The following is a 16,840-nucleotide window of genomic DNA, read 5'->3' as shown; positions in this document are numbered from 1 at the left end:
ACTGGCTTTGTGTCAAGTACTATTGGAGTAACTGTAGACATTTGGTATCTGGGTAGGTGGAAGTTAATTTGGGGATACATTTACTTTGGACTTAGTTGAATATATATTTTTAAATTTATAATATATTCTCTATAGAAAATGATATTACAAATTATTGTCATATGAAGATATGATCAAAGACTATATAGCCAAAAACCCCACCTTAATATATAGTTAAGTTATTGCTATTCATTCCACTGTCAGAATGGTTCCAGAAATATCCTACCACCTTTATCATGACTTGAAAATGCTAAACAGAGGTTTTACCACAATAATGTGAATGTATACTAGAACATCAAGCACTGAAAGTATGAGGATATGAAGAAGCATCAAATATATAAAGGCATGAGCTAGAATCAGGTCTATGGAAAATTATTCCAATCATTAAATGTGTAAAATAATGAAAAGATAATTTTATTCTCATTGACAAAAGTTTTCTCCTGCAGAAATATACTTCATAATTCACTGTTAACTATAACAAACATATCATACATGTTTTTCATTTTTTATAAGAATTATATTAAATAGAATCTGTCAAAATTTTAGAAACAAAACTCGGTACCAGTACTAAAAGATTCCATACTTTGTACATCTCAACCATAATTTTACTTAACCAGTCAAGAAAGGTTAAATTATCTTTCCATTATTGGCAGAAAGTTCTACAAGGCAAGATGGGAGAAGAGTAGGGGTCCTCAACTCATCAGATCCCACAAACTTACCTAGATAACATTCAAAACATCCTGAACACCTATGAATTTGACCTGAGATGTAAAGAGAGAACAGCTGGAATGCTACAGGGAGAAAAGTTTTCACTTCTAACAATGTAGGAAGGTGAAAAAAATTAAAAAAGAAATAAAGTGGGGAAGGGGAACTGTGATAGCAAGGCTAAATAAAGTGGAGCAGCAAAAGCCTCCGGGGCACAAAAGCCCAGCCCCAGTGAAGTGGGAACTTTAAAAATCTGCCTCTGAGTTTTCCCTAAGGAAAAAGTGCTTAGCAGGGAAATTGGGCAGAATCTCGGGAGCGGCAGAGAAGCATGAAGATTCCTGGAGTCTTGGGGTGCCTGGGTGGCTCAGCAGTTGAGCATCTGCCTTTGGCTCAGGGAATGATCCTGGAGTCCTGGAATGGAGTTCTTCATCCACCTCCCCTTGGGGAGCCTGCTTCTCCCTCTGCCTATGTCTCTGCCTCTCTTTCTCTCTGTCTCTCATGAATAAACAGATAAATCTTACAAAAATTTAAAAAAAAAGATAAGAGGAGGGGGCACCTGGGGAAAGCTCAATGCAACTGGAGGAAAGTTCACTGCAAACTCTGGTCCCATCTCAATAAAGAGCACCACAGCCCTCCAGGGCATTTGGGAGAAGCCTACTGGTTATGTGGGCCAGCTCTGGAGCTGCCTTTACCCTACAGCCTGGCAACAGAGAGAGGTGGCAGTCCTCTGTTCCCTTCTGGAGAGCCAGTCTCCAGGAGCATGGGTGCAGCAGCACAGGACCCTGGATCTGAGGGAGCCAAAGTGGACAAAGCCAGCTATCCTCCATTACCTTTGGGACAGGCAGAAGCAGGGAGGGCACAGGAAAGCAAGAACTCTCCTGATGCTGGGCACCCAGCAAGCTGTGCAGACCAATGCACCCATGCCTGCCCCCAGGAGCATCTAGTCCAGTATGGACTAGGAGACTGCAGTTAGTTACTCTTGGAGAGCTTGACTCCAGAGCTGGAAATCTGGCTGCTGCCTTTTTTTTTTTTTTTCCTTCTTCTTTGTTTCGCCTTGTGCCTGGGAGAGGCAGGGCCACTAGAGAACAAAGGCCTCACAGGATAAACAGCTCATACTGAGCCCAGCCCCTGGCAGGGGGCGGGGTATCTCCACCCTGGCACAGATACCTGAGAATAAGCACAGCAGACCCTCCTCCAGAAGAACTCTGGAAGTATAAAGGAAAAGCAAGTTTACTGAACAAGCAGCATTGGAAAGCTCCAGGACTGAGGGAAAATATACAGAACTAGAGGGTCTTTTTTTTCTTTTCTTTTCTTTTTTCTTTTTTCTTTTTTCTGTTTTTTTTTTTTTTTTTTTTTTTCATTATGACTTGTTTTTATATCAGGTTAAAAATTTCCAATATTTTTTCTCTTTTCCTTCCTTAACTATAATATTTTACCAACTCTCCATTTTTAAGCATTTTCCTTTTTGACTTTCATATTTCTACAATTACATGTCTTAGATATATTTTTCACTTCTGGATTGCCTTCAATGTGTTTAATTTAATTTTGGTAGATATACAAGATATGTGTTTTTGTTTTTAATTTTTTCTGTATCATTTTGTTTTACAGTGGTGGAAGTTAGTACCTTCTAACACAAGACCAAAATACACCCAGAACTGAGTAGAACACCGTGTTGATTCATTGTGTGAGACTATATTCTCTCTTCCTTCCCATTCTACCCCCTCTCTTTTATCTCATTTATGGTTTTTTTGGTCGATGTTGAGTCTTTATATAAGTATTGCTGGTTTATATAAATTTGGGAATGATCATTTTCTAACATACAAAACAAAATACACTCAGAACCAAGAGGATCACCCTCTAGATCCCCTCACGGAGATTATATTCTCCTCCACCACCACTTTCTCTCCACCACAATCACTTCTTTTGTTTTTATTTTTCTTCTTTGTTTTTGTTTTTTCTTATTTTAACTATTTTGTTTTAAGATTGTTTTTTCACTTTTGTGGCCCTTTTATTTTGTTCTGTTCTGTTCCTCTTTTCATTTTATTTTCTGGTCTCTGACCTCTTCAGAATCATGTAAGGTGTATTTTACTTAGGTTGTGGTTGATAGTTTTGAGTCAGCTTGGTCATATAGCCACTCTGTACTGGACAAAATGACTAGAAGGAAGAATTCACCACAAAAGAAAGAACCAGAAACAATGCTGTCTGCCACAGAGTTACTGAACGTGGATTTAAATACGATATCAGAAATTTAATTCAGAAGTACAATTATAAAGTGACTGATGGCTCTGGAAAAAAAGTGTAAAGGACTCTAGAGACTTCATTACTGTATAATTGAGATCTAATCAAGCCAAATTTAAAATAACTTTAACTGAGATGCAATCCAAACTGGATGCTCTCACTGCTAGGGTTAATGAGGTGGAAGAGAGAATGAGTGACAGAAGACAAGTTGATGGTAAAGAAGGAAGCTGAGGAAAAAAGTGAAAGAGCCCACAAGGAAAAGGCTTAGGGAAATAAATGGTAGCTTGAGAAGGAAAAATATATGTCTAATTGGGATTCCAGAAGAGGCTGAGAGAGAGAGAGAGGACTGCAAAGGATATTTGAACAAATCATAGCTGAGAAATTCCCAAATCTGTGGAAGGAAACAGACATTCAGATCCAAGAGATAGAGAGGACACCCACCAAAATCAATAAAAACCACTCAACACCTAGACATTTGAGAGTGAAACTTGCAAATGTCAAAGGTAACAAGAAAATTCTTAAAGCAGCTCAAGACAAGAGATTCTTAACGAATAGGGGGAGAAATATCAGATGAATAGCAGACCTCTCCACAGAGACCTGGCAGGTCAGAAAGGGCTGGCATGATATATACAGGGTACTTAATGAGAAAAACATGCAGCCAAAAATACTTATCCAGGAAGGCTGCCATTATTGACTGAAAGTCGTATTTAATCATTGCCAACATGTGGAAAATAAAAAGTAATATGTCAAAAAAATTAGAGAAAGTGTATTTTATGAGATACTAAATGGCTAAATAATAGAAATTTTTTCATAGATGTCATGATATTCTTATACTTCTCAACTTTACATAGATTGAAATTTGTTGTAACTTCTCTTATTTTAAATATATATTCATTTTGATATTTGATTTTATATTTGTGTTTGCTCTTTATTTTTTAAAGAAGGTCCTCTGGTTTCACCATTTCCTTAATGCTCCCAACAGGGCTATAAAGGGTTAAGAGCTGGTTAAGAGCTTCAGGAGAGCAGTGTGGCAATTTTTAGCCATATTAAGTGTAGACCTGTTCTGTGACTCAACAATTCTGATTCTGAGTATATCTATCCTACAGAAACAGCTGTCTATAATAGGAATGATGAATGGAAATGAATAGTTCTAAAACAAAAGAGACCTCTTGTGATAATATCCTAGGAATTGATAATTGATATTTTTCTAGGACTTGAGAAGCATGTTTGATTTATACCTCTTCACTTAAAATCAGGGGGGAAAAAGATTGAGTATCATGGAAGAAATATTTAGAGGTTGCATTTGTTAAGTGTGGTGTAAGTATACTTCAGAGGTAATTATTGCTCATGGCTCTTTTTTGTGTATAAAATTAAATATTTCATGAATGATGATGATGACATAAAATCAAAATAGACTGAAAAATACACAATTAATTGAATAGGTATGGTTCTTTTCCCTCTCTGCTTTAAATTCTTATCTTTGCCATGACTAGCCTTTAATTTTTTTCTCTCTCTCTTTTCTCACTTTTTGCTTGATTTCATTTCTACTATAGAGTTCACTAACACTGATAATTTTAATTTCCAGTTAAATAAACAACTGTTTACCAGAGACAGTTCTGTCAGCTCAAACTAAATAAATATAAATCTGAACTTCATATGGTGTTTTTGCAAAATTTTATCCTCAGCCTGGAAATTGAGATCAACATTATTTGCTAAGAAATTGAGGAACTACCTTAGAGTCCTCTGTCAATCAAGAGCCAAATCCCATTCTCTTGACACCTTAATACCTCTCATCTGCTTCCACGTACATCTTTTGGTGGATATCTTGCATTAGTTTCCCTTCTTTTTCCCTTGTCTCTATTATTTCTATGCTTACTAGTGCCAAGTAGTTTTTCAAATACAAAAACCTAGCTATAAAATTCATATAACTTTATTATTTGGCCCTAGCCTTCATTTGGAACATAATCACTTATTTCTATAACTGTATTAAAAAACAATATGCATTTGGAATTACTATTTCTAAATCTGCCATTTTTTTTCTCTTCTAAATTTATTTCTACATGTTGTTCTCTGTAAGCTTTATTGACTAATGCTCCTAGATCAAAGCTCTCTTGCTCCTCCCTCTTGCCTTGATTTCATTTTGGGGCAGATTTTTTATAAATATTTTTTCCTTTTTTTAAGAGATTTTATTTATTTATTTACGAGAGACACAAAGAGAGAGAGGAAGAGACATAGGCAGAGATAGAAGCAGGTTCCATGCAGGGAGCCCGATGTGGGATTCGATCCTGGATCCCAGGATCACGCCCTGAGCCAAAGGCAGATGCTCAACCACTGAGCCACTCAGGCATCCTATTTTTGGACAGATTTAATGATGTTAATTGCCCCAGTAGACTCCATCTCATTCATATAATCTCATATCACCTCCAGTGGTTACATTTCTTTAACTTTTATTACAGGTAGAAGAGTATAATGCTTTGAAGGTATGCATTTATCTTATCCATATTTTATCTGTACTTAGTACAATGTCTGATGCTACTCAGTAAAGGTGGATCACTCACATTCATACATTCATGAACAAGTGAAACAACACCAGTCTCCTCTAAGATTTATCTGAGGCTCAGACCTGTATGACTCACTACTTAGATCTCTACTTGGAGGACCTCAAGACTAATTCCCAAACTGAACTCACTGTCTTTTCTTCTTGCCGGGCCCATTGAATCACTTGCTTCCTGATTTGGTAAATGGCACCATAAACTATTCAGCTTCCCAAGCCAGAACCCGAGGAGCTAAATTTGACTTGTCCAAGCAATGAATACATTCTGTTGATCATTCTTTGAATAGATCTCTGAAGTATGCCCATTTCTCTTCATCTTTACTGCTCTATTCAAGTCCAGGGCAACACACTGTTACCTGCATCAGTGCTGCAGCAACAATTTGACTGTTTTACTAGCTTGGCTCTTATCTTCATTCTCTTCTATTTTCTACAACATAGGCAGAATGTTCCTTCTGACTAGCTCCAGGAAACCAAACAAGGGGTGTTTTAAGAATACATTCCCACTGAGGTGAGTTCTGTGAGACAAAGCAAATAGAGCATTAAAAAATTGGAAAGAGTACCAAATTTCATATATGCCACAAACTTAGGACACTCTATTTATATAGATAAAATCTATCTATCCTAGAATTAACATTCAAGAGGAAAAATTATTTTCTCTGTAATGCATATTAACACAAGGATTAAAATTTTAAAATAAAAGCATGCATTTTCAGACAGAATAGTCCCATTTGGCTGCTTTGTATAACAAAGATTGAAAATTGCTGGATATTTTAGGTAAATTGTATGTCCTAAATTTGTACCTCAAAAGACTTTGATGAAGATATATTTAAAGCAGAGATATAATGCATAATTGCTAGAATTTTTATCCTGGTAATTATTAAAATATAAAATTTTAGATCACACAAAAACCTGTGAGAGTATACCATTTTAAAAAACTATTAGGTGGTTCATAAGCAAAAATGTTCGAAAACTGTTGTTTTAGTAAATGGAAGAAAGACCACACTAACCTAATGGAAGAGGATTTAACCATGAAAATTATCAGAGTAACATGACAATTATTTAAGTGAAGAAGACATACTTTTTTTTTCATTATTTTCCTTAAGGTAGTAAGCATTTTATATCACAAGTATAAGGTTTTATATGAGGTCTTGTTATTTGACATTTCAATATATTGTATAAAGAAAAGAATGTCCAACAATTGTGACTATGGTATGAAAAACTAAGAGTTTTAATCTGCTTTGTAAGGAAATCCACTCCCATAGATGTGACTATTGTAACTTTCCCTCAATTCAAGCAAGTCAATCTCTCTCTCATAGTATGGGATTCCATCTGAGTAAGAAATAGAAAATCCAGTTCTAAGAACATAATATATCTGTACTGATATAAAGAATATTTGCAGATTAAATTGAAATATTCTGTGTCATGAAAACTAAACAATGCAGACAGAATACAGCTACAAAAGTTAGTGAAATGTGATAGCATTTTGATGTTTTAATTTTGGCTTATCTTTTAATGTACATAATTTTTAATTTTAATGGCATAGCCATGACAATCATTTTCACTGTCTACAAATAACATGTGTTTAACTTAATTATCATTAACTACTTATTCAAATATTTTTGAGAAATAATATCTTTTAATTAAATATTTTCTTAAATTCACATATTATTCAAATGTATAATATAAATATGTATCATTTAACAGTTTAAAAATCATGCTGAAATATCAATAGAAAAAGTACTATGTAACTTTTTATTTCTAATAAACTTAACTAAATATTTGTTACCACTAATTTTGAGCATCTAATTTCAATCGTCAGATTACATTTTATAGACTTCAGATTGAAATACAAAATCTGAACCCAGCAAATAATTTATCCCCATGACAATATGCTGAGCATCTCTGTAATTATAAACCAAGGATTCTTTGTTATTTAGTAAATAATCAAAATAATAACTAATAGCAATTCCAAAATTTTCATAAAGGTAACTAATTTTCTATCATTCCCTAAATGTTTTGGCAAGTGGGCTTATTAACTCAAAAAGCTTTACCAGTAGTGTAGGTGCCAAACAGACAATGTATTCAGTCCTGGCACAAAATGTCTTATTAAGAATTACCAAGAACAAGATGTATTAAGATGAGACTGCAACACTAAAACACCAAAAACAAATAAATCAAAACTTAAAATAGAAGCCATCATAGCCATGGATTCTTACAGAATATTCCAGAATGAAAGGGATCAGTGGATTTGTTAGGTGGAACAACCACCAAGAGAGATTGAAAATGATATTTCAACTGGTGAAGACTGAAGACTGGCGGTTCTTCTGGTTTTTACTCTGTGAACTTTATTTAAGGACATTCTTTTTTATTGGCGGCTCCATGGCCCCCAGCCGCTCGCACCCGCTCTCTGTTGTACACTTTCAATCAACACTTTTTCAGACTAAAGGCCAAAACCTAATTGTGCCAAAAAAAAAAAAAAAAAAAAAAAAAAAAAAAAAAAAAAAAAAAAAAAAAAAAAAAAAAAAAAAAAAAAAACTATGGAGGAGGAAATTATGGAAGTGGAAATTACAATGATTTTGGAAATTATAACCAGCAACCCTCTAACTATGGTCCAATGAAGAGTGGAAACTTTGGTGGTAGCAGGAACATGGGGGGACCATATGGTGGAGGAAACCATGGTCCTGGAGGCAGTGGAGGAAGTGGGGGTTATGGAGGGAGAAGCCGATATTGAGCTTCTTCCTACTTGCCATGGGCTTCACTGTATAAATAGGAGAGGATGAGAGCCCAGAGGTAACAGAACAGCTTCAGGTTATCGAAATAACAATGTTAAGGAAACTCTTATCTCAGTCATGCATAAATATGCAGTGATATGGCAGAAGACACCAGAGCAGATGCAGAGAGCCATTTTGTGAATGGATTGGATTATTTAATAACATTACCTTACTGTGGAGGAAGGATTGTAAAAAAAAAAATGCCTTTGAGACAGTTTCTTAGCTTTTTAATTGTTGTTTCTTTCTAGTGGTCTTTGTAAGAGTGTAGAAGCATTCCTTCTTTGATAATGTTAAATTTGTAAGTTTCAGGTGACATGTGAAACCTTTTTTAAGATTTTTCTCAAAGTTTTGAAAAGCTATTAGCCAGGATCATGGTGTAATAAGACATAACGTTTTTCCTTTAAAAAAATTTAAGTGCGTGTGTAGAGTTAAGAAGCTGTTGTACATTTATGATTTAATAAAATAATTCTAAAGGAAAAAAAAAAAAAAAAAAAAAAAAAAAAAAAAAAAAAAAAAAAAAAAAAAAAAAAAAAAAAAAAAAAAAGATATTCAGGAAGGAAGAGATATTCAGGAAGGAAGAGAAGAAAGAAAACTATAGGCAGTAAAAACAAAAAAAAAACACTACTCATCTTTTATATCTTATAGAATTAACAAAGTAGTCACAGATTAAAAGTAGATAATGCCCACCTACAAAATAAATGGTCAACCCAAGAATTTACTGATGACCCTCTGAAGATAAATGTCTTCGTGAGCACATTAGAAAAGCACGAAGCGGGATCCCTGGGTGGCTCAGTGGTTTGGCGCCTGCCTTCGGCCCAGGGCATGATCCTGGAGTCTCAGGATGAGTCCCACATCAGGCTTCCTGCAGGGAGCCCACTTCTCCCTCCTCCTATGTCTCTGCCTCTCTCTCTCAATGTGTCTCTCATGAATAAATAAATAAAATCTTTAAAAAAAAAAAAGGAAAAGAAAAGCACGAAGCAATAAGAAAGATGACAGAAAGACACAGGGCCAGGAAAGCCTAAGTCTAGTTGACCCTTGAACAACACAAGCTTGAACTGTGTGTGTCCAATTATACATGATTAAAAAAATATATAAACAGTATAGTACTGTAAATGTATTTTCCCCACCTCCCTTGGATTTTCTTAATAACACTTTCTTTTCTCTAGCTTACTTTATTGTAAAAATATAGTATATAATACACAGAACATACAAAATATTGTTAACTGTTATGTTATCAGTAAGGTTTCCAATCAACAGTAGGCTATTAATAATTAAGGAATCAAAAGTTATATGGGTGGAATCAAAAGTTATATGTTGATTTTTTTATTGTGTGTGGGGTTAGAGCCCCTAACTTCATGTTCAAGGGTCACCTGCATATTTAAGATATCTATATATCTTTAAATATTGTATTTGGAGTAAAAAATATTTAATTTAGGATTGTCAACCTGCTATGCCAAAACCCAATTAATAATGTTTTAGGATCATTGCGCTCACTAGTTTAAGTTGGTATTAAGAATTTCTTCCCTCTATTTTCTCAAAGATCAGGAAATTGTTGCAGATGCATCAATTTTGCTGTATCATATGAGGTTAATTTATCTGAAGAAATTCAAGAAAATTTGCCGAGACCCCTGGTTGGGTGAGTCTCAGCTCCTATAGTCTAGATTATCAGCACAACATATACTGCTTCAATACGGAATTAATGATCTGCGCATTTTTCGTCACTAGCACCTTAGGTACCAGGACCGGACATAAATCAAAGCCAGTTCAAGAAGAGGGATTTGCTAGTGCTAATGAGGAAAGTTTCCCAGTTAATTCAATTCAGTGCAACATTTCTTTCCTGTTATTTTGGCAGCAATAATGCCTTGGGCTGTTATATGAAAAACAAATTCAGTAGTTCAATATTGATGGGATGGGACTGATAGAGCCATTATTTCACTCCAATACATTGCTGAGAGCAAGCATCTCAGATCCTCTGGATGATTCTTTAAATACCTATGGGAATCATGGAACTTTCACTACAAGGCGGTGACACCAAGATGCCCCTAATGTTAATCACCAGAGAAAGGAGGAGACAAATCCTCAAGAGGGACTCCACACAGCTTTCCAGGGAGAATAGTGGAAGAAGCAAATCTGTATGCTGAGTTGGGAAACAAAGTTGAGACACAGAGTAATGCTAATTGCATGTTTAAATTTAAAGACTCAAGTTGTACCTTCTTTTTTTTTTTTAAGTTGTACCTTCTTAATGAAATTCTGAAAATGAGAAAAAGGAAAGAAGTCCCCAAAGGTGAAGTGAAAAGGACAAGTAAGCCTCAATTACATAAAAAGGAGTCTACAGAAATTTGATTTATGTTTTTAGAAAAAAAAAAGAAAATGACACACACTTGTTACAACTTTGTCAAACCTTTGAGCATTTTTAAGTTTTGTTTGTTTTTACTTTTGTTTATTTTATGGTAGTAATTGCTATGAGTGCACTTGAAATTTTAAACACGAAAGATGCATAGAATAAAAAGTACTAGGATAAGGAAAGTGAAATAAATATCCTTTCCTTATTAAGTTATTAAACAAAATTTATTATTTTGATACTTTATTATGTGTCAGACTCTGACACAGATGAAGTTCCTGGTCTCATCAAACTTACATTTTCCTGAGGAAAAGAGAAAATAAAGAAACATATTGAATAGAAAAAAAAATAAATATTGTGGTAAATGATGAGAGAAATGAAGATACATGACAGAGTCTCTGTGTTTTCAAGGCCAGCCTAGATGGGATGGGGATGATTGATCTGGGAAGATAGTGTTGCACCACACAGTCTGGTTTGGGAGATTAAAGTCCCCAAAGCCAAAGTCAGTAGTAGCAGCTACCAGGAAGGAAAGAAAGCAGGAAAATATCTTATCCTTGCTAATAATGAAGAAACTTGAAATACTAGGAGCTTGAAAAGCCATTTGATGAAGCATTGGAAAGCTTGAGTGGTTTCGCACTGGAGAGCTATATTGGTTGATGATCACAACAAGCAGATCTATGTCTGGGGAACGCAGGGGAGCTGGGCCACTGAGATGTGGGTCCTATTAGAGAAATGTCTAGGAATGTAGAGTACCAAGATTAAATTATTTGATAGGATTGCCATTAAGCACATCTTCTGTTTGATTTATTCACATATCACCTCCACCCTATACTATGTTCAAATGCTATTTATGGGTATGGATTTGGATGAAAGGAGAGAAAAATTCAGTGGTAAGATATTAAACAGTGGCAAATATCTAATTTCCTCTGTAAAAAACAAGTTTCATAATACATGATTCCTCCCCCCGCCCCCAGTGTTTCACATTTGAAACAAAAGAAAAACTTAAAACTTATTGATGAGGAGAAAATAAAGGTAGATGAGAGAAGTGTTATGGAACAATATAAAAGCACAAAATGTGTAAGACCAGTCACTCTTACTTTTATTTAAGCTTTTGCTAGAATAAATTGAGTAGAAATGGAAATGTCTGTGCTCTGGATATGTTGCCACATACACTTAAGGTTTGGCTTTCTTCTCTAATACTAGAATGGAATGGTCTCCTTGTCCTTGACTTCCCCTTTTCTCACTAAATCTTGTTTACTATTTCCCTGAACAAAAAGTAAGACCCGCCCCCCACCTTTTTTTTTTTTTTACCTATTCTATGCTCTTTTATTTCCATCCAATTTTCTACTTTAGAATAATCTACTCTATATTAGTAGTCTCTGTGCCTTAAATGAGGTTTTGCGATTCATGTAAGTAAGACCCATATCTGACCAACATTGTACTCCACTAGTCTAGCAGAGGGCCTTTCACACCCTGTAGTTATTTCCGCCTTAGTGTCTGACTGAAAACGTCACTAGGCAAGTGATCTTTTTCTCCTTTCTTTCTTTTTAATTTTTTAATCGACCATAATTGACCAAAGGCATACTATAAGCCCTTACTATAATTATTATTATTATTTTTTGAAACAGTATTGCCACTAAAAGAAAACAAAAGCCACAGTCCTGAATTCAAGTTGCAAAGCACAGGAGACTTAGCATTTCAGACCATGAATTATCCAACATTTTCAATACATCACTAAGTCTTAATCCAAAGAATGCACAACAGATGACTTCCTTTTGCTACGTACTGCAAATTTCTTCTGTGTTCTTTTTATTTTTATTTTTTTAGTTTTATTTTCCTTGAAGCATAGGAAAAAGAAATGTTTCTATTTTCCCTTTTGTTTAGCTTTCAACAAACCCAGTGATTTAGAAGAAGGAAGCTTGCCTGAACTCAGTTTTTATCATCCCTTAGATGAAGCATGACAGAATTGTCAAATAGCACATCTCCTCTCACCTGTTACTTTGTTCATCCTGAAAAGGCACACAGTCCTCAGAAAAGGCTGGCTTTGGAACAAAACACATCATTTATTACCTCTGAATGAACTTTGAAGAGAATGTATATTAACTTTCTTTATATTTCCATCTCTTTTTTTTTTCAGTATAAAAATATGGAAATAAACATCCACATAGTAAGCTAGATGCTCTTATGCTCTCTGGGAGACAAGGCAGTGGGAACCTGTGAAGTTTAGGAAAACCAAACTGTTTAGAACCCTGTAAGTCCATACAGTAAGAACATTTTCTATAAGAAACATTTTCCATACTAGTTCTTGAAAGATGATCTTTAGAAAAAGAATAGGGAGAAAATTATGGACAAAAGTTTTTGGAAAACTACTTAAAAGCACAAGCATATCTGCTTCTGCTGCACAAGCATATCTTAAAAGCGTATCTGCTGTGTAGATTAATGATACATAGGCAGAGGTTAAATATGCTGAGAAGTACTACAGGAAAGAAATGTGTTTAATTTTTGTGACAGAATAATTTATTGAGGTTTGATCTCATTTTTACTCTTTTGCAATGTCCTCTTCTCCTCTTTTAGGCAAGTAGCCAGATCCATTCTGATTTCTTATCCCTTGGCCCAAAGCAGAAGATTCTTCATGTGATTAATTTCTCTTCTCTTTCTCTCTTTGTGAAAGTCTGAAGTTATTAAAGAAAGGATGATAGTGCCCTACAGGGGAAAAGAGTTTTGAACAGAGACATAAATGGGAAAATTTCCCAGACTGGGAAATAGTCCTGACTGAAATCAGCAGGTCCTGTGAAGACTAGGGATGTATCCTCCATGACATCACCTTTGACACATTAAAAACCCAGAGAATTAGGCTGCTAGTAAGAACCTAGGTCCCAGGGCTTTAAACATTAGGAAATAAGTCATGTGGCACAAGCTTGGCACAAAAGCCATGGAGTTGTAGCCTATCATAGGAGATCACATGACCTAGGACAGTGAAGATGTGGGTAGTTACCATGTTGGAGTTAACATGAGCAATAATCCCCACACCTTTTGCTGGAACCTTCTAAACCTTTTGTATTCTTGTGCAACCATGGATTATAGGTGAGTAGTCAAGAGACCCTGGTAATAGCTAATGTTCAATTTCCTGCCAAACTATTAGATGAGTAGCTCGGTAATTGAGTTTGACTTGATTTTTAAAATAGGTAAATATATTATTTCTTATACACTCTTGTTTATAAAATAGAATTCAGATCACATTATTTAATCTGAATCCTCTTCTTAAATAACAACATAATTACTGAACACATTTAAAGGATTCAAATACATTAAGTGAAAAAAAGCTGTGGAACTATGATTTCATGAAGCATATTTGGTGAATGAAACTTGGTAACACCCCTCTGAAAGAATTTCCTATGTTAGAAATGTATGTTGCCCTAGTGAAACAGTCCTCTCTACTACCACTCAAAGGGTAGGTACATGTATATCCACTTAGATAGCCAAATGAGAGACCCAGAAGAGTGTCACTCCTATGGCTCAACTCATTTTGCAAATATGCTAGTATCTGAGAAAGCTGTATTTTCTGCTGCCAGCCTGATTATGTGCATCTTTATGGGCCCAGCAAAGGAGACTCTTTGCTTTGATGTGCCCTTAAGGCAGTGAAATTTCAGTAGGGAGCCTATGGCTAAGGCTTAAATATGTCCTGATTTACAGTGACCCACACTAACTCTGGAGCTAGACTTCTGTATTCAAATCTTAGCTTTGCTGCTTAATCGGTATGAGAAGGTTATTTGTTTTTTTTTTTTTTTATCTATAAAATGGGAATAATAGCACTTACCTCATAGAATTATTGTGAAGATTAACATAGTTATGTGAAATTCTTTGAAAAGTACCCTGGCACATATTATGCACTGTGTGCATTTTAGTTACCATGTGTGCTTAATTAGCAAGTACAAAATAAATGCATCATTTCAAAGCCATATGTTATCTTTCTATGTCTCTTTTTTCTTAATTTCAGACTGCTCTAGGGTAAAAAATGAAAACGCCTGATGATCTCTTCTATTACAGTTTTATAAACCAAATCTAAATTTACATGTTTTTATAATCAATATATTCAGTGCTCTAGATAAAAGCTGTACTCTAGATAAAAGCAGAAAATCTGAAGAAATATCCATTTATAAATGCAGATTCATAGATGGGTCTTTCTATGAGTACATTCAAAATTAAATCAAAGTCTGGAAAGCTTCTGGAATACAGCAAGACTCCATCAGTGGAAATCACATTTCGATTAAGGAATCAGAGGCTCTGAAAGGTGTTTAACACTTACAGTGCAATTGCAGTGCATCATCACAAAGAAATTTGGTCCAGGTGTTGCATTAATTGTAATATATGGGAAAAGTCCATAGCAGATTGGTCAACAAATGTGAATTTTTATTTGTGAAGTGATTTAAGTCTATTATGCTGTGCGGTAAAAGAATGAATGCTCTAGATTGAGCTCACATTTGTTCTTTACTGACTGTAGCCATTCATAGCTTTTTGAATTTTCCTTTAAAATAGTCTTTTTTTCCCCAAGTATGTGTTATGAACACATAACACATGTCAGAAAAATAAGACAAACTCTTCTGTTTTTTATGTGTTCATTCAGTATTTATTATTCTTTTGTAACTACAACATATATGTGGTCCTCACAAATACAGATAACTCACATGTTTATTCCCTTTCATATTCCTGTCTGTTTTCCTCAGTCCTTATTATTTATGTTTTTTAGCCTCTAAGTTCTGACAACAGTCAATTCAATTTGGAGAAAATCGATATTCTTTTTAAAAAGTTGTGAATTACCATTTTAGCCATTTTTTAAATGTACAATTCTGTGATATTAAGTATATTTGCATTGTTATGAAACTATCACCACTATCAATCTCTAGATCTTTCTTCCTCTTCCCTAACTGAAATTCTATCCATTAAACACTAAATCTACACCTCTCTCCAACCACATCCCCATACCCAGGCAACCACCTTTTTACACTCTGTCTATGAATTTGACTACTCTGTGTACCTTATATAAGTGAAATCATATAATACTTGTCCTTTGGGATTGGTTTATTTCATTTTGCATAATGACTTCAAGGCTCATCCCTTCTGTCGTATGTGTCAGAATTTCCTTCCTTCTTCCTTGTGAAGGCCAAATAATATTCCTGTGTGTGTGTGTATGTGTGTGTGTGTGTGTACATCACATTTGTTTATCCTTTCAATGGATATTTGAGTTACTTCCACCTTCTGGATTTTGAGAGTTCTATTAGAAACCTAGATGTTCAATATCTATTTGAGTCCATGTTTTAAATTATTTTGAGTATGGAACCAGAAATAGAATTACGGTATCAAATGGTAATTCTGTTTAAGGTTTTGAGGAACTTCCACATTTTTATCCAGTATCTGCACTATTTTACATTCTGCCAGCAATGCCTAAGGGTTCTAGATTTTCACATCCTCACCAACAATTGTTACTTTCTGCTGCTGCTGCTGTTGTTATTTATAATGGGCACCCTACTGGGTGTAAAGTATTATTTCATTGAGATTAAAAGCAATGTTCTTTTTTTAAAAGATTTATTTATTTGTTAGGGTGAGAGAGAGAGAGAGAGAGCAGGAGAAAGAGGGGCAGAGAGAGAGGGAGAGAGACTTTCAAGTAGACTCCTCACTGAGTGCGGAGCCAGACCTGGGGCTCCATGTCACAATCCTGAGAACACTACTTCAGCTGAAACCAAAATTTGGATGTTTAACCAATTGTGCCATTCAGGTGCCCCTAAGGCAATAGTCTTAATGGTTAGACTGTGTATTTGAAACTCTAGTCCTTATTTTTACCTCTTTTGTTCCTCATTTTTCCCATGTATAATGAGGAGAGTACCTACCTCCTAGCATTACTGTATGAATAAATATGTTAACATTCGTAAATTACTCAGAATATGCTTGGCACAGAATAAGTATATAAGTATTATTCAAATATTAGCTTTTATTATTATTCCATGTTTAAATTTTTTCCTTAAACTTTCTGTATTTAATACACATCTGTTTTCCACTCTTCTCAATTTTTGCTCTACACCATGTTTCTCTATTTTAGAAATTTTTGAATCTCTTTTATAAAGCATTATATGTCTTTTATAATTCTAGTTGTTTCAAACCATTCTTATTTTCCTTATAAAATCCATTTTCCTTCTT

This window comes from Vulpes lagopus, chromosome 6 (assembly GCF_018345385.1).
Source record: "Vulpes lagopus strain Blue_001 chromosome 6, ASM1834538v1, whole genome shotgun sequence".
Taxonomy (NCBI): domain Eukaryota; kingdom Metazoa; phylum Chordata; class Mammalia; order Carnivora; family Canidae; genus Vulpes; species Vulpes lagopus.
The sequence above is the reverse complement of the archived record's forward strand: the minus strand, read 5'-3'. Positions refer to the sequence as shown.